The sequence below is a fragment of the Urocitellus parryii genome, chromosome 2 (assembly GCF_045843805.1).
Source record: "Urocitellus parryii isolate mUroPar1 chromosome 2, mUroPar1.hap1, whole genome shotgun sequence".
In the NCBI taxonomy this organism is placed as follows: domain Eukaryota; kingdom Metazoa; phylum Chordata; class Mammalia; order Rodentia; family Sciuridae; genus Urocitellus; species Urocitellus parryii.
The window spans coordinates 93,559,696-93,587,513 of NC_135532.1; the positions used below are offsets into that span (position 1 = coordinate 93,559,696).

General features: G+C 37.1%; 1 protein-coding gene and 1 pseudogene across 1 annotated transcript in view; one reads left to right on the forward strand and one right to left on the reverse strand.

Annotated features, from left to right (window-relative positions):
* Nucleotides 1-27,818, forward strand: part of Dock3 (dedicator of cytokinesis 3) — a 656,066-nt gene that overhangs the window by 206,225 nt on the left and 422,023 nt on the right. The window lies entirely within an intron of this gene.
* Nucleotides 6,201-27,250, reverse strand: LOC144253309 (serine/threonine-protein kinase 17A-like; annotated as a pseudogene).

The following is a 27,818-nucleotide window of genomic DNA, read 5'->3' on the forward strand; positions in this document are numbered from 1 at the left end:
TGCCATTTTTGTTTTTCCTATATTTAATTCTGCCTTGTTTCTCATTTAGATGATTTGTCTTCTATTTATCTTCATTTATTTTGGAATTTTGGGTTTTGCTTTTGGGATTTTCTGTGTGCCATTTGTTTTCACATTGTCTTGTAATGCTTAGTTGTCATGTATTTTTTTCATTTTTCTTTGTCATAGAAGGTTTTTTATTCCCCATAAAATATGAAAGAAGTTTGATGGGTGCAGCAATCTTGGTTGGCAGTTATTTTCTTTCAGAGCTTGAAAAGTTTTGTTCCATGCACTTATTGTTTTTAAGGTCTGAGTAGAGAAGTCTGAAGTGAGTCTAATTGGTTTGTCTCTAAATGTGCATGTTGTTCTTTATTTCAGCTTTTTATTATTTTTTCCTTATTTTCTGTGGTGAGCATTTTTATTATGATGTGTCCTGGAGAACTTCCCTTCTTGTTAGGTCTATCTGGGTCTAGTACATCTCCTGTATATGGGTGTCTGTATCTTTTCTTATATGGCGAATGTTTTCTGTGACAGTCTCATTTAAAAAATGTTCTTAATGCCCTTTAGCTTATATCTCCATGTTCTCTTTTATCCCAGTGATTCTTACTTTGTTCTCTTGATGTTGTTCCAGCATTCTTATATATTGTGATCATGTTTTATTTTTTTCTTGTATTTGCTGTACTCAAATTTATCCTGTTTTTTCAAGGCCTCAGGTTCTGTTTACAAGTGCTCAAGTTCTGTTTTATATACACTCTAATATGTTGGTGATGCTTTCAAGTGAGTTTTTAATTTGATTCATCATGTCTTTTATTTCCAGGAGTTCTGATTGTTTTCTTTTTGTATTAGTGAAATGGTCTTTTTTTTTTCTCCTGTACATGCTCTCTTATTTCATTCTTTAGTTCTTCTTTTAGTTCATTGAACAATTTGATGATCAGTTTTTAAATAATCTTTCTCTGGAAATTCCTGTACTTCCATTTCAGTGGGTCTCTATGTTGGGAGATTTTTAATTTTGGGGGAATATTTCTTTGCCTTTTTCCTCATGCTTTCCGAGGTCCTGCTGTTGTTCATCAGTTGAAATGGGTTCCCCTTCCTCTTCCTCTTTTATGTGCATGTCTTTATGTGTCTATTTCTTTTTTGTTATAGAATTTCTGTTTTGAATCCCCTATGATTATCTTTCCTTGGGGCCTTGTTTTTGGTTTGGAGATTTTGTCTCCCCAGTTCTATGAGTTGGGTCATGTTTAGGCTTCAGCAGGGTTGGATCAATTATGGGGTGAGGATTCCTGTTGCTTGGCTGAGTTGTGAGTCTTTCTTGGCAGCAGGGTTTCTACTCTGGAAACTTGAATTGTCCCAATGATTTTCCTGCCACTTTTATTTGGAGTGAGAGCCAGAAATACCACTAATGACAATGACAGAAGAATAAATTTTAAGATAATTGTTTGGTGTATCTTTTGATATCTGTAGTCCTGTCACCTACAGGTGGCTTACTCTACCTGGAAAGTAGAGCACAACTGTGGTGCCCTTTTCCCTGAGAGTCCAGCAGCCAGTTTCACTGCCCAGAATTTTGTGCATGGTTTTAGGGAGGGGAGCCAGTCATAAATTTGTTTGTACCAAACCCCTCTCCCACTGACCATGAGTCCATTGAAGTCTGTCAGCTTCTATAATCCACAGGTTTCTCCAAGTCAACCCTCCATCCCCGCCTTTTTCTAAAATACTTTATCTACCTATTGTACCTTCTGATTTTTCTGCTCTACCCCTTCTGCTGGTGACCACCACTGGCGGCCATGGCACACTTTTATTTCTTATGTTCAAGTAACTGAATTTTTGCATCTAAATATTTTTGTTTTACAGTTTATTATTAAGTTTCAGTGTATTTGCTTATGTACCTCCCTTATAGGAGCTGCCAGGCAATGTTTGCTGTCTCTACTCTCTCATCTTTCCCTTTTTTGTTCTTTTCTTTGATATGCTTTGAATGCTCAAAGCTGGCCACTTTTTCTTCTATATCTCAAATTCTGTCTTCTGCCTGTTCTATTTTATTAGAGAGACTTTCAGCTAAACCCTTTGATTTATTGTGCCTTTCATTTCCAGAATTCCTTTTGGTTCTTTTTCAATATCTCTGTTTCTTTATTGAATTTCCCATTCATATCCTATGCTTTCTTAATTTGTTTATTTATTTTTCTATGTTCCCTTAAAATTTATTGGTCAATTTTATAATTATTTTGAATTTTTAACTGGTATTTCATTTACTTCAATATCTTTAGAGTTTGTTACTGGTGAATTATGAACTTTAGGGGGTCTCATATTACCTTGTTTTTTCTTATTTTTTAATTGCAGTGTTGGATTTTGTGCATTTATCAGGGTGGATCTCTCTTCCACTTTCATGTATGGGTTTTTTAGGGCACAGGCTTTTCTTGGCAAACTGTTGTAGGATATCAGGTTGGTGGGAATTTTTAAATATATTTCCAAGCAAGTTTTGTAGTATAATTTTCCTGCTAGATCTTTGGTGATGATTAGTGTATTTTGTAGAGTGTGTATTTTGTGTCACTTTCCCTCTCACAAGAGTGTGGTCCTTCTGATTGATTTGGCAGTTCTCTTCTGCGGGGTATATGTGTTATATCCTCTGTGATTGATCTTCTTCATTCAACATCTCTGTGTATTCTAAAGCGGTATGGGAGTAATCTCCATTGAGACCCCTCATAGGTGTGCTGTCTAGTCTTTGTGTTAATTATGATTTTACTATAGGAGTGGATGTCCGTGAGTAGGACCTAAGATCCCCCTTGCCCTTATCTGTTCTTACTTGAGGGTCTGTTTTTTGCCTGTTTTCTGAAATTTGTGCATGGTTTGTGTGTGGAGCAAGGTGCAGTGTCTCTTGATTGTGGTTTGAATTTAGTTCAGAAGTAGAGTTTCTACCCTGTGAACTTCTAGTCTCAGTAGATTCCCAGAATCTCACAGAAACAGGGGAAACAAACTATAATTACATCATCAGTGAACAATATAAAACATTAAAATAAATACCCAGTTTATATTATGATATTTTTACAACACTACCACAATCAGCAGTTGCAACAGCAGCAAACAACATAAATTGCTGTGAACTAGGTCTGGCATTAAACATCAAGTGTGTTCTATACATTGGCAATACTAATAACCACAACAATATAAATGGTGGGGTCAGGAATTATATAAAACAAGTAGTTCTAAAAGATGGTAAAAATAATTTAATAAAGAAAAAATGTAATAGGTAGGTAAAAGAAAGTTTAACATATTCAAAATGTGAACAGAAGACAGAAGGGATATATATAGCAAGTGATGATTATAAAGAAAGAGAGAAAATGAAAGCAACAAAATAAAGGGAATGAGAGAACAAAGAGAAATTGGCTGTTAGAGGGAAAAGATAGTAGAGAGTGCAACAATAGGAAAAAAAAACCCAAGTGAATTGAAAAATTCTAATCCTTAAAAGATAAAGAAAAATAATAAACATAATAAATAGGAGCAGGTATGTATAAGTATGTAGATGCACAAAGCAATCAGTACAGAAAGAACACCAAAAATGAAACAAACCAAAAAAAAAGGAAAAAGTTTTTAATGAAAAATGAAAGAATTATCTCTGCTGAGTTTGCTCAAAACTGTTGACAAATATATGTTTGCCTATGCTAGACTGACCTTTTTTCAGTTTCTTCTTGATATTTTTACCCCTGATATTTTTACCCCTTAAAAAAAGGGCAAGGGGTTGTTAACTCTTCCTCTTTTGGTGTTGCTCACTGAGATATTAGTTGGAGTTATCTGGAACCTCAGGCAAGATAGAATGGGAAGTTCTGTTACTCATAGTTTTTTCCACCGCACAGATCAGATTAGTGTGCTCCCGGGACTGCTGCAAGTTCAAATGGGAAGTTTTGGTGTTTGGGCTTTAGCTCCAATCAGGCCTTTGGGACTTTGTTGGGTGATGTCTGCTCTGGAGAGATTAGATCAACACACCCCGAAGGGTGGGCGGATGCTGATTTTAGGGACAGCCCCCAAAGTCTACTAGTAGTGTTGAGGAGCCAACCCCCCATAGAACTTGCACATTATGCTGCCCACAAACGTGACAGTCTCAAACTCAATCCCCGAGTGAAATCCCTATGTGTAATCATGCCCACCTGCTCAGTTTCCTACCCCTTTCAGATGGTCATGTGAGCTGCTAGCCTTAAAGGGAAAGTGAGATACATCCGTTCCATAACTCTGACTGAAATTCCCCTGGTTACAATCCTCTGTGCCTCTTTTAATCATGTTCTGCTGTGTATACCAAAAGTCACTTAGTAGGTACTTTTTGGGATAGTATGACCATATTAGCTATAATCTGCTTGATCCTACAGCTACAAGGTCTAGTGTGGTCTCCTCCAGATGGCTCCCCTCTTTAGCTCACCACTTGCCAATTGAGAAACAGAGCACTTTTCAAATGCTGCCTTGCTGTGCATCCTCAGGTTCAGCTCTGTTCAGACTGTTTTTCTGTTCTTTGTTTTTTTTTCATGCCAAATTTGTCCATTGTTTCTCTTTCCACTTGTGTTCTCTCTCCCTTCTGTAGTGAACCAGTGCTGCTGCCACCAGCTTGGCTCTAAAGTACCCTTTCTTGTCCTTTGAATAATGCACCTGAATTTCTGGGAATTTGTAAGAGTCTTTTGACTGTCAGATATTTAATTTCTGTGAATTTTCCCCCCTTTCACTCACCCCACCTCACTGAGAAGCAGTACTTCTTATGTTGCTTCAATTCTGAACCACAAAGTATCTGGAAATGCAGCTTTCCTTTAATCTTCCATCTTTGATTTCCTCTTTTGGTGGAGTCTTTAGGGTCTTCTAAGTCTTTAGGGTCTTTAATGGAATCATATCTGCAAACAGGGATAAATGGAATTATTAATTTCCTGTTTGTGGCACTCTTAATTCTTCTTCTTGCATGACTGCTCCAGATAAAAATTTTAAGTATTCTGTTAAGAGTGTTAAGAGTGCCTATGTCTCTTTCTTAATTTTAGAGGTAATATTTTTCAGTTTTTTCCCATTCACTGTCCTATTGGCACTGGGTTTGTCATAGATAACTTTTAATATATTAAGGTATTATACCTCTATACCTAGTTTCTTCAGGACTTTTATCATAAAAGGGATGTTGAATTTTTGCATTACTTTTTCTGACTTTTTAAAGATGATCATATTATTTTTATCTTTGACTTTATTTGTGTGGTGTTTATTGATTTGTGTATGTTGAATCAGCTTTGTAGCATTGGGATGAAACCAACTTGATTGTGGTATATGATATTTTTAAATTTTGGCACTTTTACTTGGATTTTTCTTTTTTTATTTGTTCTTTTTATTTTTTTATTAGTTGTTCAAAATATTACAAAGCTCTTGACATATCATATTTCATACATTTGATTCAAACGGATTATGAACTACCATTTTTACCACGTATACATATTGCAGATTCACATCGGTTACACATCCACTTTTTTACATGCTGCCATACTAGTGTATATTGTATTCTGATGCCTTTCCTATCTTCTACTATCCCCCCTCCCCTCCCCTCCCCTCCACTCCCATCTTCTCTCTCTAACCCATCTACTGTAATTCATTTCTCTCTCTTGTTTTTTCCCCTTTTCCCTCACTTCCTCTTATATATAATTTTGGTATAACAATGAGGGTCTCCTTCCTTTACCATGCAATTTCCCTTCTCTCTCTCTTTCCCTCCCCCCTCTCGTCCCTGTTTAATGGTGATCTTCTTCTCATGCTTTTCCTCCCTATACTGTTTTTAGTTGCTCTCATTATATCAAAGAAGATATTTGGCATTTGTTTTTTAGGGATTGGCTAGCTTCACTTTGCATAATCTGCTCTAGTGCCATCCATTTCCCTGCAAATTCCATGATTTTGTCATTTACTTGGATTTTTAAAGAAAAGTGAATACAAACATTGTTGTTCACAAATTTTCATTGTAGAGAAACAGGATGTATAAATAAAAGGTGCAAACATCTCCCTTCTTAAAAATAATCTCTAGGTCCAGGTTGGCAACATGTACAACTCTGGCTTGATTGATCTAACTCCACAAGTTTAACAAAATTATTTTTGCTCATATCAGTGATACTTTGATATCCACTTCTAGTACCTGTAGCATTTGGCCAGAGGTCCATAAATAATAATAATGTTTTCAATGTAGAAATCTTAAAAGTTTTAAAGGGAAATACTGCTCAGTAAATAAATTCTCCTGGAATTTCTTGTAGCAAAGGTTCCTCAAATTTAAATCATTTGGAGATGACCTTTTGCTCCATTTTCTCTTTTTCAGACTGTTTGCATTGCCCTAAAGTACACAAAGCAACTACAATTAATTCCTCTGTCACAAGCAATTCCTTGGTTTCTGACTTAATTTCAGGCACAGAATCACCTTCTTGGAGGGCATTTGCTTCTCCTGATGACTCTTTCATCCTAAAAAAGGATCTTGAATACTGCTCTGTTGACAACCATGGGTGTTTTAGACATTCTTCAGCAGTGACTCCATCTTCTAGTTTATTAACTAAAAGTCTTTTGATGAAGTCAATAGCAGATTCAGACACATCATCAAATTCTTCCTCAGAATAACTTAAAATTCATCTGTAAGATGTTGAAGATTGTTTCCTGTTTTTATCACCTAAGAAAGGTGATATTCCTGTAAGCATTACATAGGTCAACACTCCAATGCTCCAAATATCTGTTGTCATGCTGATAGGATCATAAGTAAGAATTTCAAGGAGCCACATATGCAGGAGTACCCATAATTTCTTAGAGCTCTTCACTGTTCTTCATTATTCTTGAAAGGCTAAAATCAACTATCTTAATGTCACCCAATGGAGATTTACTTGTCAACAGAATATTATGAGGCTCAGGCACAGAGCAATGGAGTAAGGTGACATGGACTGAGACCTTAGAAACTGTGTACCTCAAATAAACTTTTCCTCCTCAAAGTTGTTCTTGTCAGGTCTTATAGTCATGGAGATAAAAAGCCAGCTAACACAAAATGTTCAGTGTATGTAATTTTTCCCAAATACTTTCAATCTATGGTTGGCTAAATCTGTGAATAAAAAATCCATAGATACAGAGAATAAACTGTACTCTTCCCATAATGCAAGTCTGGTTATGATGCTGTAGGTCATTGCTATCACCAACAGACATCACAGTCTCATACACAGTGGGGATTAGGAAGTATATGGTGGTCAAGGTGGTTCATATCCTTGGACTAATTTTTACCTAAGGGAAAATTGACTAAGATAATTTCACACAAAAGATAAGCAATTGTGAACTAGAATATAAAAATCATTTAAAAAGTTCTAAAAAATTTTGTTTTCATTTCAGAAAGTCTGTACTTCCTGTCTTCTGACATTAAGGACATTTCCATAGATGAACTGAGAAGCATGGATACTGACAAATTCTATAAACCTTGCTCAGCAATTAGTGTTTATGATTTGGCTCCTGCGACTTTTCCAGGATCAATCTCTTGTCATTTGTCAAAGGCACTCCGTGTTCCAAGTCAAACTGGCCATAATTCTTCAAATCTAGATGAAATACATCATGAGTATGTAAAAAGTGGACACCTTCTAAAAATCTGTCTCATGAGTCTTTGAACATCTTTTTCTTTAAAAGCTCTTCTCTGTCTGCATCACATTGGTTAAAAATTTTACCTCCAATAATATATTCCAGAACCAAGATAATTTCTGATGGAGTTCCATAAACTTCATGTAAATTAATGATTGTCCTGTGCTAGTTCCAGTACAAACAGTCTCATGAATTATTTCCATCCGACAGTCTTGGCCTTTTCTTCTTTTTCTCATGAACTTGGCTGCAAGTTATTTTCTAGAATCTTTCTTTATGCATTTCCTCACCAAGGCAGACTTATTCCTGCCCAGTTCCTGCCAGGGCTGAACTTACTCCTGCCCAGCTTCTGGCCAGGGATGTGCGCACAGCAGCGTGGATCTCCGACTCTGATTCCGACTCCGACTTGCAGGCTGGAGCTTGAGGTGTCAGCCAAGCAGGAGCCACCGCTGCCAGGCTTCTCTAGAGGGTTCCTGACGTTCTTCCTTTCCTGCTGCTCAGCTCACTCCTCGTAGCTGGCGGGTAACGGGATTGCCTCAGTTGACCCTTTCTACCTGATGCAGACAGCTTCACCTGCTGCTGACACCTTCACCTGGCACTCGACCTTGCCCCTCTCGCAGGACTTGCCCACCACACAGACTGGTGTATGATATTTTTAAAAATATTTTTTTAATTGTAAATGGAAATAACTTTATTTTTATGTGGTGCTGACAATTGAACACAGTGCATCACATGTGCTAAGTTATAACCTCAGCCCGTGTATGGTCTATTTTAATGGGTTGTTGAGTTCAGTTTGAAATTATTTTGAGTATATTTGCAGGTTTGTTCATTAATGATATAAATGTATAGTTTCATTTATTTGTTTTTGTCAGGTTTTGGTAGCAGTGTAATATTGGCATTGTAGAATATGGAAGACTTTCTTCCTTTCCTGTTTCATGGAGTAATTTGAGGAATGTAGCTGCTGTTATTATTATTATTTGATACTGGGGATTGAACTTGGGGGCACTCAACCAACGAAACACATCCCCAACCCTATTTTGTATTTTATTTAGAGTCAGGGTCTCACTGAGTCACCATTGCTAAGGGTGGCTTTGAACTCGTGATCCTCCTGAGCTGGGATTACAGGTGTGTGCCACCATGCCCAGCATAGCTATCATTTGTATATTTACTTTTCTGGTGAGAGCTTTTGTTTACTTTGCTTGTGTGATTGTGTTTATGTTGCTTTTGCTTCAGTGTATAAAATTCCTTTAAATATCTTTTTTGATGATGGTTTCATGATCATGAATTATTTATTCTTATATTATCTTGAAGTACCTTTATTTTGTCATTTGATTCTGAAGGATAATTTGCTGGATATAGTAATCTAGGTTGCAATTATTTTCTTTCAGGGCTTAAATATGTTTCATGTCTCCCTGGCTTTTAGATTTTTTGCTGAGAAATCTGCTTTTATTCTGTTAGGTTTGTCATTTTAAGTGACTTGGTACTTCTCTCTTGCACTTTGAATATACTTTTTAAAATTCTGTACATTTGGCACTTTAAGTATAATATGATGTATAGAGGATCTTTTCTGGTCATGTCCCTTTGGGGTTATAAATGCTTTCTGTTACCCGGTTGTCCATATATTTTCCAACATTTGGTAAGTTCTCTGCAATTATTTCACCAAATGCTGTTAGTCTGTTTCTTTGCTTTTTTTTGTCTGCATCTGTGATTCATAAGGTTAGTTTTTAAAATTACTTCCTGAATGTGATAATTCATCAACCTTGTCTGAAAGCCCTGATCTTCTTTCTTTTGCTTGAGCTAGTCTGTTGGTGAGGCTTTGAACTAATTTTTTTTTGTTTTCAAATTTGACTTATTGAGCTTTTCATTTCCAAGACTTCTCTTTGGTTCTTTTTTTCCAGAATCTCTGCTTGTTTAATTGCTCATTCGTATTTTACATTTTGTTCCTTAATTAATTCAGCCATTTACTTGTATCCTCTTTGAATTCATTGGTAATTTAAAATCATCATTGTTTTTATTTTTTCCAGCATTTCATCCACTTTGCAATATCTAGGGAATCAATTACCGAAGATTTGTGAACTTGGAGGACTCATATTTTTTTCATGTTTCTGGTATTTATTAATATTTTCACATCTTTTATGCCATGTATCTTTCACTTATATGTGAGGGACTTCTTAGGGAATAGTCTTGTCTTAATGATGCGCCCTGGGTTATCAGTGTGTTGTGTATTGTTGATTAATTCCAAGTGAAGTTAGTAGTGTAGTTTCATTGTGGTTTCTCTGACTGCAATTGATGGATTTAGACAGAGTGCCTACTATGTTGGAGCCTGAAGAACGTATTTCCTCTGGGGTCTTTCAAGAATGGGGACCATCTTGTAGTTCAAGTGGTGTGTTATACATAGCAGATTATATAGGGTGCATGCTCTGTTGTTATTCCTCTAGCCTTATTAACAATGCTCTGTCTGTATGGGAGTTACATATGCTGAGGACTTTCAGAGGTGTGGTATCCAAAACAGTATGTTATTTTTGTCTGCTGTTGATATCCAGGAAAAGGACTCCAGCCTGTCAGGTGTGCCTGTGCCAGCTAGGTCTGTGAGGTCAGTGGGGGGTCTTTTACCTTCCCGTTCTCTTAAGTCAAAATAGCTGCTAAAGTTTAAGCTGTAATAGGCTGGAATAAGGTGCGTTTTTTCTCAACTGGGGTGTGTGGCTGAAGCAGGAAAGCACTCACTTATCATGTTCAAGGTGTCAGGTTTGATCCCCAGCTCCATACAGAGAAATAAAATAAATTATAATAACATCACAACATAAAAATAAGCCAGATGAAGAAATATAGTAACAATCAGTTAAAAATAACAACCAATCCAACATCAACAACAATAGAAGAGAAAGGAAATAAATGTTATAGAATAAACTAAAAGGTTAAAAATTAACAAAAATGAAAAAATTAGAAGAGAAAAATGAAATTAAAATATAAAAAATAAGATGAAAGAAAAATGATAAAATATAGAGTAGATGAAAGGAAAGAAAAAAAGACTTCTCTGTGGATGATTTTGGGAAGAAGGAGGAGCAGAGGAGGCAGATTTCCAAGTTGCTCTGAGGCATGAGACCATGGTAGACGATATATAGCTTCTCGGTGAGGTGGGTGGAAGAGGGATTAAACTGGGAATTAACATAGGACTTTCAGAGCAACTTGGGGGCTCAGGAGGTTGGATACAATGAAAAAGAAAGCCTACCACATGTGGCAGCTGCTGGAGCCGACCCACCATGGACACAGGGAGAGGAACTAGAGGAAGCCATGTTTCCCATGATGCTGTGATGTGTCTTGGTACAGAGAAAGCAGATTTAAAAATACTGCCTGAATTTATCTGAACCAAGAGGTGGCAAACCATGTGGTTCTGTGACAAGCATACTGGGACATTAATAAGCATTAAGGTTTAATAAACATGCAGAGAGCTGAGGCAGGAGCCATCTTGGGGTGAAAGTATCCTTCATGACATCAGTGGGACTTGAGAAATCAGAAAAAAGAAAACCCAACTCAAACCCACAGTATTCCTGCTGGCACGTAGTGAGGGACCTAGGTGATTACTGGTATAATTTGAGAGAAGTAAGCATGAAGTGAACTTTATGGGGACTTTAGTTGGGCAAAGAGGAACCTTTGTGTCTGGCCACTCATGTGACTAGCTGAAGCAGTCTGGGAGTTGGGGTAGGCAGGGGTGAATACACTCAGAAACTATACCTGGAAAAGCTGAAGTCCTGGGCAAAAGAGTGCAGGATCAGCCCCACTGCCCCATGATTGGATTTCTTTGGAGGCATCTGAAAACAACACCCATTGAAGGAATCAACCAAAGTCTAGCCGTAGGGACATATCAAACCTAGACTTTCCAAAGAAGGCATCTTTCATCGTAGCCCAACTAGACCAGAGGCTAAAATAGATCTCAGCATCATCTGCCAGGTGTTCTCCCCTCACAGACAATGCTGCAGAAGTGATACCCTGGGAGTACATGGTTCAGGTATGAATGGATAAACACAAACCAATGTACATCTTAACCCATCCCACCTCGTACTGGCAAGAAGGAAAACTGAGACTTGCATCGAGTAGCTTCAATCTTATGCCACTCCAACTGGTAACTCAAGAGAGCAACAAAATAACAGGAAGGGATTAACATCCTGCAACCCTTGTTGTGTCAGTACTTTACTCAATAATAATTGCTAAGAAAGACTGTTGGACATAGACACTGACCACCCTTTCTAGACAAATATTTTGACCACCTAAGTGGAAAAGGTCCTTTCAGTCTACACCAAGATATTGGAGAATATCACCTTATTCCTTGTGTGAGTGACAGTGTGTGTGTGTGTGTGTGTGTGTGAGAGAGAGAGAGAGAGAGAGAGAGAGAGAGAATATATATGAATATGAATGAATTCTGGCTGGATTCTTTCAGGGACATATGTATATACACTTATTTATCTTGGTTTCTTGCATATTAGGCATTTAAAAAATTAACCTTTTCTAGCATTGTCTTGTGAGGATTCAAGTTCAGGATTGTATTTCTCAGTTTGATTTTGTATTATTTTCATGTGTTTATTTCTCTTCAAATCTTATGCTGTTGGCCTAAATCAATTGTTCTTTTTCCCTTTCTCACTTCTATTTTTCCCATCCCTCTGTATAAATTTCTCCTGCTATGATTCTTCTGCATTTTTATTCACTTTCTGAAATTATAAAGTCTTTTCTAACTTTTTTGGAGGGTTTGTATCAGGGATTGAACTCATTGGCACTCAAACACTGAGCAACACCCCAAGACCTATTTTGTATTTTATTTAGAGACAGGATCTCACTGAATTTCTTAGCACCTCGCTTTTGATGAGGCTGACTTGGAACTTGTAATCCTCCTATTTCCACCTCCTGGGCCACCGGGATTAAAGGTATGCACCAATGTGCCCAGTCCTTTCTAACATCTTAACACTTTTTCTTTCATCCAATTAATTGTATTTTTACCATTTTTCAAGACTAATTGGTTTATATAACACCTGCCCTCATAATTAGTGCTAATACAGTCATTACTGCTGTTCATGATACAGCCCACACCTCCTATTTGCTTTAAAGCTAGAGCTGGTTCATGGTTATTGTTTTCACTGCTTGACAACTACTGAACTCATCATTCCTATTTATTGGTGGCAATTAATGTTGGTGACATTAATCCTGTTTATTGCTTGTTGTTTGCAGTAACTGTTAACTGTTGTTTATTTTGACCCCATTCTGTGAGACACTGGGGATGTACGGGGAAACAACTTTAAAGATTCTGATGCAGAACTAAAGTTCCCTTCATATTGCTCCAAGTCAAAGAAGAGAGGAGACAAAAAGTTCCAGCCATCAACAAGGACCCAAGAAAGAATAAACAGAGAGAGAACTCAGGTTCCACCAGTGGGCATCTACACATACATCGGACACAGAAAGAAGTCCTAAAATAAGATAACTGCACACAAAAGGACATGCACAAAAAACGGGAGGTAGTGGAATCCATTTCAATTGATGAGCAAGAACAAGACCTCTGAAAACATGGGAAAACAGGCAAAAGATATCCCCCTGAAGCCATAATACCCCAACAAAGGATCCCACTGATAGTGAGGTGAAAAAAACCCTACAGAAAGATGATTAAAGAACTGATTATCAAAATACTCAATGAACTAAAAGCAGATCTAAGGAAGGAATTAAGAGAGCAATTACAGGAGATGAAAGACCATTTTGAAAAAGGTAGAAACAGCGAAAAGGCACCAAACAGAGCACTCCTAGAAATGGAATGGAAAACAATCAAATTAAAAACTCACATGAACCCCTCACAAACAGATTAGTTAGTGCATAGAAAATAGAACCTCAGCTCTTGAAGACAGTATTCCTGCTGGCATCTAGTCTAGGTGAGGACTAGGCGATGTCTGGTGTAATGTGAGGGAAGTAAGCATGAAGTGAACGTATCTATGGGGACTTTAGTTGGGCAAGATAGGCTGTATGATCTTGAGTTCACAGAAGGCAGTAAAGGGGAAATAATTATAGAACATGACCAGAATATGCAAGAACTCTGGGACAACTTTAAAGGACCAAACCTGAGAATTATTGGGATAGAAGGAACAATCCAATAAGAAGATACAGTTGTATGAATGAACACACGCTCAAATGTCAGGGTACCCAATTACATGGAAAAAAGTATTCCATGACCTTGAAGTCTGGAAGATCCCCAAAATGATAATTGTTGGGCACTTCATATACTCTCATCAGCAATAGACAAGTCATCAAAACAAAAAGTCAACAAAGATATCTCCAACACTATAAATCAAATGGACCTAATGGACATTTATAGAATATTGCAGCTTAAACCAATTGAATTTACCTTCTTCCACATGGAAGTTTTTCCACAACAGACCACATTTTAGGCCACAAAGGAAACCTTAGCAAATATAAGAAACTGATATAATTCCATGTATCCTAGCAGATCATAGTGGAATAAAATAAGAAATCAACAGCAAGAAAAATAATAGGAACCAGGTAATCACATGGAGATTGAGCTGTACTCTCTTAAATTAAGAATGGATTAAGGAAGAAATGAAGATTGAAATCAAGTAATTTTTTTGGAAATGAATGAGAATAAAGACACAAAATATAAATATCTCTGGGAGAGATTAGAGTTCAATAGCATAGAATGCACAGACAAACCCTCCAACCTATTTCTGTCTGGTATTTGACAAGGATGCTACAAACATATCTTGGAAAATGAAATTAGACCCTTATCTCTAACTGTATACAATTCAAGCTGAAATGAAAGATAGGAATTAGACCAAACATCTTAAGAAAACATAAGATCAATAATATTGGACAGAGTACCTTCCCCAGAGGCTGTACTGCACAATATACTGGTGTATGAAAGATACCTTTTGTCCAAGGCAAGAGCCATCTTGAAATACCTGTGCTGCCTTGGCTGGAGGTTATAGGAATTGGGATCTGGAAAATCTGAGTTGGGTTCAATATATGAGCATGGCAAGCACCCATTGCATGACCTGGACTCTACCTAACAAACCAAAGAAAAAAGACATGGAGAGTATTTTACCCAGGGGAATTTGGGTCAGAGAGTCCAGTAATGGACCTGATCACTCCCCAACTTTTATGTCTGGTGGCTTATAGGACCAGCTGAGGCTGGTTGGGAATTTGAATAGGTAGATGTGACTGTGCTTTGAGACTAAGTTATCACTGCATCTACCATATTCAACCCTTGAAATTGAGAACACTTTTCTACCCTTTAATTTCTGCTTCTTTCCTCTACTCAAGTCTTTCCATAAGACTGTTGCTTCTTTTCAGGGTGGGGGGTAACCAGGGATTGAACTCAGGACCACCCAACCACTGAATCATATCTCCAGTCCTATTTTGTATTTTATTTAGAGAAAGGGTCTTCTCACTGAGTTGTTTAGAGCTTTGCTTTTTCTGAGGCTGCCTTTGAACTCAAGATCCTCAGAACTATTAGTTAAAAAGACTGTCTCTTCTCCAAGATATGTTTGTAGCATCCTTGTCAAATACCAGACAGAAATAGGTTGGAGGGTTTGTCTGTGCATTCTGTGCTACTGCGGAGAAAAGGATGTTAACGAGAACATGAACAGAACTTCCAGAAATATAGGATAACATGAAAAAAAAACTTTTTTAGGATGAATGAAGGCTCAGAGATACAAACCAAAGGAATGCACCAATTTTTCAATGAAATAATTTCCCAAACCTAAAGAATGAAATGGAAAATCAAATACAGAATGCTTATAGGAACCAAAATATACAAAATTATAGCAGATACACATGCTATTCTGAAAATGCCTAATATCCATAATAAGGATAGAATTTTAATGGCTGCCAGATAAAAGTGACAGGTAACATTTAGAGGGAATTTAATCTGTATCTCATCTGATTTCTCAACCCAGACCCTCAAAGCTAGGAGGTCTTGGAATATATACCAAGCTCTGAAAGAAAATGGATGCCAAGCAAGAATGCCTAGCAAAATTAGGCTTCAGAATTAAAGATAAAATGAAAACTTTCCATGATAATCAAAAGCTAAAAGAATTCACAACTAGAAAGCCTACACTACAAAATATACTCAAAAAATATTTTATGAAGAAGAAATTAAAAAAATGAAAACCAGCAGAGAGCAGAACTACACTAGAATAGTCAATGAAAGGAGAATTTATTTCACCTTAAAATCTAGAAATAAAATGAAAGGGAATAAAAAGCATATCTGAAAAATAACATTGAATGTAAATGGCCTAAACTCATCAATCAAAAGTCATAAACTGGGCTGGGGTTATGATACAGTGCTTGTGTGTCATGCATGAGGCTCTGGGTTCCCTCCTCAGTACCACATAAAAGTAAAAAAAATAAAGATATTTGTCCATCTACAACTAAATTTTTTCATTAAAAAAGTTATTTACTGTCATATTGGGAAAAAATAAGACCCAATAATATTCTGTCTCCAAGACTCACCTCAAAGCAAAGACATCCACAGACTGAAGGTGAAAGGATGAGAAAAAACATATCCTTCATATAGATCTTGTAAAGAAGCAGGGGTTACTATTCTTATATCAAATGAAGTTAACTTCAAGCTAATGTTAATCAGAGGACACAAAGATCATTTCATATTGCTTATCAGAATTGTATAACAACAAGAAATAATGATCCCAAATATTTATGCCCCAAAACAATGGAACATCTGTGTACATCAAAGAAAGCCTTATCAATATCAAGAATCACATAGATCACAACACAATATTGGGTGACTTTAACATGCCTCTCTCACCACTGGATAGATCTTCCAAACAAAAACTAAATAAAGAACCTATAGAACTAAAAAATTAAGTTAATAGTTTAGATTTAATAGACATATGTAGAGCATTTCATTCATCATTACTTTATACACTTTCTTCTCAGCAGCACATGGATTCTTCTCAAAAAAAGACTGAATTTTATGCCAAAAATAAACTCTTAGCAAATAGCAATATATAGAGATACCATGCATTCCATCAAGTCATAATGGAATGAAATTATAAATGAGTAATTTAAAAAAATAGAAACCACTTTAACATCAGAACACTTAAAACATTTTTGATTGATTAATGGATAGCAGAATAAATTAGGGGAAAATTTAAAAAACAGGTGAGTGGGGTTAGTCATATAACATATTAAAATTTCTGGGACACTATGAATGTAGTTCTAAGAGGAAAGTTCATAAGATTGAGCTCATATATTAAGGAATAGAAAGATAACAATTAAATAACCTAATATTACATCTGAAGATCCTAGAAAAAGGCAACAAATCAGCACCAAAATAAGTAGAAAAAGGTATAATTAAAATCAGAGCTGAAATTGATGAAATTGAAATAAAAAACAGTTCCGAATACATCAGTGAATTGGGGCTGTGATTGTGGCTCAGTGGTAGAGTGCTTGCCTACCATGTGTGAGGCACTGGGTTTGATTCTCAGCACTGCATGCAAATAAGCAAATATATAAATAAATAAAGTTACATCAACAACTAAAACTTTATTTTAAAAAAATCAGTGATTCAAAAAGTTCTTCTTTGAAAGAATACACAAAATTGTTAAACTCTTAGCCAAGGTAACAAAAGGAGAGATAAATTCAAGTTATTAAAATCTTTAGTGAAAAATTTAATGAAAAAATATCACCACAGACACTATTAAAATCCAGAGGATTATCAGAAACTATTTTGAAAATTTATATTTCAATAAAATAAAAAATCTTAAAGACATTGACAAATTCCTAGAGACAAAGTGTGTACCCAGATTGAACCAGGAGAATACAGAAAATTTAAACATCAATTTCAAGCAGTCATCAAAAGCCTACCAACAGGGCTGGGATTGTGGCTCAGTGGTAGAGTATTTGCCTAGCATGCATGAAGCACTGGGTTTGATCCTCAGCAACACATAAAAATAAATAAAGACATTGTGTTCATCTACAACTAAAAAATATTAATAACAACAACAATAAAAGCTACCAACAAATAAAACCCAGGACTGGATGGATTCTCAGCTGAATTCTACTAGACTTTCAAAGAAGCACTAACACCAATCCTCCTCAAATTATTCCATAAACTAGTAAAGGAGGGAACCCTTCCAAGTCATTCTATGATGCTAGTATCACCCTGATATCAAAACCAAGGAAAGAAAACTTCATACCAATATCCTTTATGAACATAGATGCAAAAATTATTAGGGAAATAACTAGCAAATACCATACAAAAACACATTAAAAATATTGTGCACCACAATCAAATATGTTTCATTCCAGGGATTTAAGGTTGGTTCAACATATAGAAATCAACTGTAATTCATAACATTGTTAAACTTATACATAAGAATAATGTGATTATTTCAATAGATGCAGAAAACACATGTGACAAAACACAATACCCATTCAAGCTCAAAATACTAGAAAAATTAGGGATAGAAGGAACATATCTTAACATTGTAAAAGCTATATATAACAAACCCAAGACAAACATCACGTTTATATAAAAATAGAAAGCATTCCCTCTAAATACTGGAAGAAGACAGGGATTCCCACTTTCATCATTTCTATTCAGCATAGTCCCTAAAACTCTAGCCAGGGCAGTTCAGCTAAAGAAAGAAATTAAAGGAATATAAATAGGAAAAGAAGAGCTCAAACTCTCTCTTTCTTACCAGTGTATTTAGAAGACCCACAAACCTTCATCAGAAAACTTCTTGAACTCATAAACAAATTTAGCAAAGCAGTAGGATACAAAATTAACACCCATAAATCATGTTCCTATGCACCAATGATGAATCAGCTGAAAGAGAAATTAACTATCCTATTCACAATAGCCTCAAAAATATCTGAGAATTAATTTCACAAAAGAAGTGATAGACTGTTACAATGAATTCTACAAAAACTCTAAAGAAACAAATTGAAGAAGACCTTAGAAGATAAAAAGATCTCCCATGTTCTTGGATAGGCAGAATTAATATTGTTAAAATGGCTATACTACCAAAAGAGCTATACAGATCTAATGGAATTTCTATTAAAATTTCCATGATGTTCTTCATAGAGATAGAAGAAACAGTCATGAAATTCTTGGACAAATGAGAGGCCCAAAATAGCCAAAACAATTATTATACTACAGAGCTATAGAAACAAAATATTCTGGTGTTGGCAAGAAAACAGGCATGAACACAGTGGAACAGAACAGAAGACAAAGAGACAAACGGACATAAATATAATCATCTTATACTTACAAAGTCACCAAAAACATACATTAGATAAGAGATAGCCTATTCAATAAATGGTGCTGGGAAAATTGGAAATCCATATATAGTAGAATGAAATTCAGCCCTTATCTCTCAGCTTGCACAAAACTGAATGTGGATCAAAGACCCAGGCTTCATACCAGAAACCCTGTACCTAATATAAGAAAATGTAGGCCCAACACTCCAATATGTCAGCTCAGGAACTGAATTCCTCCAAAAGATTCCTAAAGTGAAAGAAATAAAGTTTAAAAAAATCAATAAATGGGATGGCATCAAATTAAAAGCTTCTTTACCACAAAGGAAACAATCAAGAGCACAAAGAGAACCTACAGAATGGGAGAAAATCTTTGCCACCTGCACTTCTGAAATGTCTTTAATATCTAGAATATACGAAGAACTAAAAAACCTTAACACCACAGGGGGAAAAAAACAACCTAATCAATGAATGGGCAAAGGAATGTCTCAAAAGAACAGCAGACACTTCTCAAAAGAATAAAAACATATATATGAAAAAATGTTCAACATCTCCCACAGTTAGAGAAATGTAAATGTAAACTACACTGAGATTTCATCTCACTAAAGTCATAATGGCAATTATTAAAAATGAAATAAATGTTTTTGAGAAAAGGGCACTCTCATACAGTGCTGGTGTGACTAGCAGATTGGTGTAATCACTCTGAAAAGTAGTAGGGAGATTTTTAAAAAAACTAGAAATGGAACCACCATTAACCCATTTATTCCAATATTTGGTATATATACAAAGGATTTAAAATCAGCATAGTACTGTGACATAGTCACATTAATGTTTATAGCAGCACAATTCACAATAGCTCAGTTATGGAGCAAGCTTAGGTGCCCTTCAACAGATGAATGGGTAAACAAATTGTGATATGTATACACAGTGGGGCATTACTCAGCCATAAAGAAGAATGACTTTGTGAAATTTGCTGGTAAATGGATGGAGCTGGAGAGTATCATGCTAAGTGAAATAATCCAGTCCCAGAAAACCAAAGGTCAAATGTTTTTTTGTGATATGTGGAAGCTAACCCACAATAAGGGTGGAGGGGAAGAATAGAAGTTCAGTGGATTACACAAAGGGGAATGAAGTATAGGCAGGGTGGATAATAAAAGAAAAAGTGAAATGTTTCTGACATAACTTTCCTATGTACATATATGAATACATCACAGTGAATTTCACCATTGTTTACATTCATAAGAGTAGGGGGTCCTAATTTGAATAAGATATATTCTATGGTGATATAATTATATCAAAATGGACTCTACTGTCATGTATAACTAAAAAGAATCAATAAAAACACGTTAACACCAATAATAATATCAACAACAACCACCCACTCAATAAGTGGGCAAAAGAATGAAACGGAAATTTCTCATGTCTGGAAGGTTTTCTAAAATTATTTCATTCAACAGATTGCTCATTCCTTTGGTTTGGACCTCTATACCTTCCTCTATCTCAATGATTCTTGAGTTTTTTTTTTATGATATCCCATGTCTCTTGGATGTTTTGCTCCTGGTTTCTTACCAGCCTTTCTGTGTTGACTAGACTCTTTTCGAGATGATATATTTTGTCTTCATTGTCTGATGTTCTGACTTCTACTTGATCTACTCTACTGGTAATACTCTCATTTGAGTTTTTAATTTGGTTTATAGTTTCCTGCATTCCTATGATTATTATTTGATTTTTTTAATAACCTCTATCTCCCGGTAGAGTTGTTCTTTTGCTTCTTGAATTTGTTTATGTAATTTGTTGTCGAAGTGCTCTTTCTTTTTTTTTTAAACCTTGTTTCTTTGTAACTTGATTATCTCAGGTATTTTTTTACAGTAATGGAAGGCTGACTAACACAAGAATATTATTTACAAATATAGAAATAATAACTGGAAGAGACAGCTGAAATAATTAAAAGCGAGTACCTGTAGAGGATGGTTGGGCCAGTGAGGAGAATGAGAACAGGATCTCAGGTTTCATTATAAATCATTAGTAATATTTGATTTTTAATATTATTTAATATTTGACTTTGATAATTTGAAAATTTTAGAGCATAATAATTTTTTTTTGAATTTTTTATTGCTGGTTGTTCAAAACATTACATAGTTCTTGATATATCATATTTCACACTTTGATTCAAGTGGGTTATGAACTCCCATTTTTACTCCGTATACAGATTGCAGAATCACATCAGTTACATTTCCATTGATTTACATATTGCCATACTCGTGTCTGTTGTATTCTGTTGCCTTTCCTATCCTCTACTATCCCCCCTCCCCTCCCATCCCCTCTCTGTACCCCCTCTACTGTAATTCATTTCTCCCCCTTGTATTATTTTTCCCTTTCCCCACACTTCCTCTTGTATGTAATTTTGTATAACCCTGAGGGTCTCCTTCCATTTCCATGCAATTTCCCTTCTCTCTCCCTTTCCCTCCCACCTCTCCTCCCTGTTTAATGTTAATCTTCTTCTCATGCTCTTTGTCCCTACTCTGTTCTTAGTTACTCTCCTTATATCAAAGAAGACATTTGGCATTTGTTTTTTAGGGATTGGCTAGCTTCACTTAGCATAATTTGCTCTAATGCCATCCATTTCCCTACAAATTCTATGATTTTGTCATTTTTTAATGCAGAGTAATACTCCATTGTGTATAAATGCCACATTTTTTTTTTATCCATTCGTCTATTGAAGGGCATCTAGGTTGCTTCCACAGTCTTGCTATTGTGAATTATGCTGGTATGAACATCGATGTAGCAATGTCCCTGTAGCATGCTCTTTTTAAGTCTTTAGGGAATAGACCCAGAAGGGGAATAGCTGGGTCAAATGGTGGTTCCATTCCCAGCTTTCTAAGAAAATTCCATACTGCTTTCCAAATTGGCTGCACCAATTTGCAGTCCCACCAACAATGTACAAGTGTACCCTTTTCCCCACATCCTCGCCAGCACTTGTTGTTGTTTGACTTCATAATGGCTGCCAATCTTACTGGAGTGGGATGGTATCTTAGGGTGGTTTTGATTTGCATTTCTCTGACTGCTAGAGATGGTGAGCATTTTTTCATGTACTTGTTGCTTGATTGTCCTCCTCTGAGAAGTGTCTGTTCAGGTCCTTGGCCCATTTGTTGATTGGGTTATTTGTTATCTGATTGTCTAATTTTTTGAGTTCTTTGTATACTCTGGATATTAGGGCTCTATCTGAAGTGTGAGGAGTAAAGATTTGTTCCCAGGATGTAGGCTCCCTATTTACCTCTCTTATTGTTTCTCTTGCTGAGAAAAAACTTTTTAGTTTAAGTAAGTCCCATTTGTTGATTCTAGTTATTAACTCTTGTGCTATGGGTGTCCTATTAAGGAATTTGGAGCCCGACCCCACAGTATGTAGATCGTAGCCAACTTTTTCTTCTATCAGACGCCATGTCTCTGATTTGACATCAAGCTCATTGATCCATTTTGAGATAACTTTTGTGCATGGTGAGAGAAAGGGATTCAGTTTCATTTTGTTGCATATGTATTTCCAGTTTTCTCAGCACCATTTGTTGAAGATGCTATCCTTCCTCCATTGCATGGTTAGCCCCTTTATCAAATATAAGATAGTTGTAGTTTTGTGGATTGATTTCTGTGTCCTCTATTCTGTACCATTTGTCCACCCACTTGTTTTGGTAGCAGTACCATGCTGTTTTTGTTACTATTTCTCTGTAGTATAGTTTGAAGTCTGGGATCGCTATACCACCTGATTCACACTTCCTGCTTAGCATTGTTTATGCTATTCGGGGTCTTTTATTTTTCCATATGAATTTCAAGATTGCTTTCTCTCTTTGTACAAGAAATGCAGTTAGGATTTTGATTGGCATTGCATTAAACCTATAGAGAACTTTTGGAAATATCGCCATTTTGATGATGTTAGTTCTGCCTATCCATGAATAGGGTATATTTTTCCATCTTCTAAGATCTTCTTCTATTTCTCTCTTTAGGGTTCTGTAGTTTTCATTGTATAAGTCTTTCACCTCTTTTGTTAGTTGATTCCCAAGTATTTTATTTTTTTTGAGGATATTGTGAATGGAGTGGTTGTCCTCATTTCCATTTCAGAGGATTTGTTGCTGATATACAGGAATGCCTTTGATTAATGCGTGTTGATTTTATATCCTGACACTTTGCTGAATTCATTTATTAGCTCTAATAGTTTCTTTGTAGACTCTTTTGGGTCTGCTAGGTATAGAATCATGTCACCTGCAAATAGTGATAATTTAAGTTCTTCTTTTCCTATTTTTATGCCTTTAATTTGTTTTGTCTGTCTAATTGCTCTCTCCAGTGTTTCGAGAACTATCTTCAACAGAAGTGGTGAGGGAGGTCATCCCTGTCTTGTTCCAGATTTTATAGGGAATGCCTTCAATTTTTCTCCATTCAGAATGATGCTAGCCTGAGGCTTAGCATAAATTGCTTTTACAATGTTGATGTATGTTCCTGTTATCCCTAGATTTTCTAGAGTTTTGAACATAAAGGGATGCTGTACTTTGTCGAATGCTTTTTCCGCATCTAACAAGATGATCATATGGTTCTTATTTTTAAGTCTATTGATGTGGTGAATAACATTTATTGATTTCCGTATATTGAACCAGCCTTGCATCCCAGGGATAAATCCTACTTGATCATGGTGCACAATTTTTGTGATATGTTTTTGAATCCAATTCGCCAGAATTTTATTGAGGATTTTTGCATCTAGGTTCATTAGAGATATTGGTCTGTAGTTTTCTTTCTTTGAAGTGTCTTTGTCTGGTTTAGGAATCGGGGTGATGTTGGCCTCATAGAATGAATTTGGAAGTTCTCCCTCTTTTTCTATTTCCTGAAATAGCTTGAAAAGTATTGGTATTAGTTCCTCTTTAAAGGTTTTGTAAAACTCTGCTGTATACCCATCCGGTCCTGGGCTTTTCTTAGTTGGTAGTCTTTTGATGGTTTCTTCTATTTACTCAATTGATATTGGTCTTTTTAGGTTGTCTATATCCTCCTGACTCAATCTGGGCAGATCATATGACTTAAGAAATTTCTAGATGCCTTCACTATCTTCTATGTTATTGGAGTATAAGGTTTCAAAATAATTTCTGATTATCTTCTGTATTTCTGAAGTGTCTGTTGTGATATTGCCTTTTTCATCCCGTATGCTAGTAATTTGAGTTCTCTCTCTTCTTCTCTTCGTTAGCATGGCTAAGGGTATGTCTATTTTATTTATTTTTTCAAATAATCAACTTTTAGTTTTGTCAATTTTTCAATTGTTTCTTTTGTTTCGATTTCATTAATTTCAGCTCTGATTTTAATTATTTCTTGCCTTCTTCTTCTTTTGCTGTTGTTTTGCTCTTCTTTTTCTAGGATTTTGAGATGAAATATGAGATCATTTATTTGTTGGTTTTTTTCTTTTTTTAAGGAATGAACTCCAAGCAATGAATTTTCCTCTTAGAACTGCTTTCAATGTATCCCATAGATTCCAATGTGTTGTGTCTGTGTTTTCACTTATCTCTAAGAATTTTTTAATTTCCTCCTTGATATCTTCTATAACCCATTGATCATTCAGTAACCTATTGTTCATTCTCCAAGTGATGCATGATTTTTGCTTCCTTCTTTTATCGTTGATTTTCAGTTTCATTCCATTATGATCAGATAAGATGCATGGTATTATCTCTGCTCCTTTATATTGTCTAAGAGTTTCCCTGTGAAATAATATGTGATCTATTTTTGAGAAAGATCCATGTGCTACTGAGAAAAAAGTGTAACTGCTTGATGTTGGGTGGTATATTCTATATATGTCAATTAAGTCTAGGTTATTAATTGTGTTATTGAGTTCTATAGTTTCCTTATTCAACTTTTGATTGGAAAATCTGTCCAGTGGTGAGAGAGGTGTGTTGAAGTCTCCCATGATTAATATATGGTGGTCTATTAGACTCTTGAACTTGAGAAGGGTTTGCTTGATGAACATAGCAGCACCGTTGTTTGGGGCATATATATTTATGATTGTTATGTCTTGTTGGTGTATGGTTCCCTTGAGCAATATGTAGTGTCCCTCTTTATCCCTTTTGATTAACTTTGGCTTGAAATCTATTTAATTTGATATGAGTATGGACACCCCTGCTGGTTTTCGAAGTCCATATGCGTGATATGATTTTTCCCAACCTTTCACCTTCAGTCTATGTATATCTTTTCCTATCAAATGCGTCTCCTGTAGGCAGCATATTGTTGGGTCTTGTTTTGTGATCCGTTCTAGTAGCCTGTGTCTCTTAATTGGTGAGTTTAAGCCATTAACATTTGGGGTTATTATTGAGATATGGGTTGTTCTTCCAGCCATATTTGTTTATTTATGTTACTAATCATATTTTGTTTTCCTCTTTGATTATTCCCCCCCCCCTTTACTGTCCTATCTCCCACTGTTGGTTTTCATTGTTATTTTCCATTTCCTCTTCCTGTAATGTTTTGCCGAGGATGTTTTGAAGAGATGGTTTTCTAGCTGCATATTCTTTTAACTTTTCTTTATTGTGGAAGGTTTTAATTTCATCTTCCATCCTGAAGCTTAATTTCGCTGGATACACGATTCTTGGTTGGAACCCCTTTTCTTTCAGTGTTTGAAATATGTTATTCCAGGATCTTCTAGCTTTCAGAGTCTGTGTTGAAAGATCAGCTGTTATCCTGATTGGTTTACCCCTAAATGTAATCTGCTTCCTTTCTCTTGTAGCTTTTAAAATTCTCTCCTTATTCTGTATGTTGGGAATCTTCATTATAATGTGTCTATGTGTGGATCTCTTATGATTTTGCACATTCGGCGTCCTGTAGGCTTCTCGGATTTGGGATTCTGTCTCATTCTTCAATTCTGGGAAGTTTTCTCATATTATTTCATTGAATAGATTGCTCTTTCTTTTGGTTTGGACCTCTATACCTTCCTGTATCCCAATGACTCTTAAGTTTGGTCTCTTTATGTTATCCCATATTTCTTGGATGTTCTGCTCATGGTTTCTTAACAGTCTTGCTGAACTGTCTGTGTTCTTTTCAAGTTGAAATACTTTGTCTTCATTGTCTGATGTTCTGTCTTCTAAGTGTTCTACTCTGCTGGTAGTATTCTCAATTGAGTTTGTAAGTTGGTTTATTGCTTCCTGCATTTCTAGAATTTCTGTTTGTTCGTTTTTTATAACCTCTATCTCCCTGTATAGTTGATCTTTTGCTTCTTGAATTTGTTTATGTAATTCATTGTTGAAGTGATCTTTCATTGTCTGATTTTGCTGTCTAATGTCTTCCTTGAGACTTCAGATCATCTGAAGCATGTATATCCTGAATTCTTTATCTGACATTCCATCTGCTGCAGCTATTACGTCTTCTAGAGTTGAGTTGACCTGTATTGCTTGTGGTCCTTTCTTTCCTTGTCTTTTCATACTGCTCGTGTTTCTTTCTGCTTGGTGAAACTGTTGTGTTTTTAAAATTTTCCCCCTATATATTTATATTCCTCTTGTATAGTTGAAAAGTCTTCCTTGCAGGGGTGGGCGGTGGCTGTGCTCCTCCTCCAATTGGGGTGATCTGTCTACCACGCTGACGGGACACTGGGCCTGTTCTGCTGGTCGGTCGCAGGTCTGCCTACGTTGCAGGCGCGGGTGGAGGCTCTGCTCTGCCCCTACTCCATTGGGGGTGACGTGACTACCACCGTGGTGGGCCCCTGGGCCTGTTCCGGGCGCGGATGGTGGCTCTGCTCTGCCCCTACTCCAAATGGGGTGACGTGTCTGCCGCGCCGGCAGGCTGCTTGGCCTGATCCGCCGGTCGGTCGCAGGTCTGCCTACCTTGTAGGCGCGGATGTCGGCTCTACTCTGCCCCTCCTCCAATTGGTGTGATGTGTCTACCACGCCCGCAGACTGCTGGGCCTGTTCTGCCGGTCGTTCGCAGGTCTGCCTACCTTGCGGGCGCAGGTGGCCGCTCTGCTCTGCCCCTACTCCAATTGGGGTGACGGGACTACCATGCCAGCGGGCCGCTGGGCCTGATCCGGGCGCGGGTGGCGTCTCTGCTCTGCCCCTACTCTAATTGGGATGATGTGTCTACCATGCTGGCAGGCCACTGGGCCTGTTCTGCTGGTTGTTCACAGGTCTGCCTACCTCGCGGGCACGGGCGGCGGCTCTGCTTGGCCCCTACTCCAGTTAGGGTGATGTGATACCACGCCAGCGGGTCGCTGGGCCTGTTCCGCGTGCAGGTGGCGGCTCTGCTTTGCCCCTCTGGCTTGATGACAAAGTGAGAGAGACTCGGGTGTATGTGACTCACTTTCTTTACCAGGAGACCAACTGTTTCTGTCGCCGCTGGTATCGATGAAGTTATCTCCTCCGCTGCGTTCTGATGACCTCAGATCTCTGCCATGTTGGTATCCCATGCAAATGGCAGCATTTGGTTCCCTTTGCCGGGTGACCAAAGCAACGGGTGAGTCCTAACCGGCCCTCACAAACCCCGTCTCAATCCTGTTGCCACTGCCTATGAAGACTCGGTTGGTGTTTACCTCCACAGTATTCAACAGGACCCAGACCGAGAAGCAGTTTCCGCAGGTTCTTTAGCCCTGGGCCAGAGCAGTTCCAGGTGCCGGAATTTGGCCGCTCCAGCCTCGGTGTATGTTCTGATAGGAGCAGGCTCCAAGAAGCAGTTTCCGCGGGTTCTTTAGCACTGAGCCTGAGTAATTTGTCTGCGAGACGCAGGCGAATGGCAGCCTGAAATTACCTGTTCTATAGCTGAATGATCTGCGATCAGTAGAAAACAGGGATGGTGACGTCAGCTCTCCAAGATGGTGGCTGCTGGTTTCCTCTGTGGTCTCACCGGTGTGGAGAACCGAATTGGACTGCTTCCTTTCCCCGTCTCAAACCCAGAATTCAGCACTGAGTACAGTGATTGCACAGCTGGCAGGAGTCCACAGAATCCGCAGCGCTGTATCTTTGCGTTGCTATCTCGTC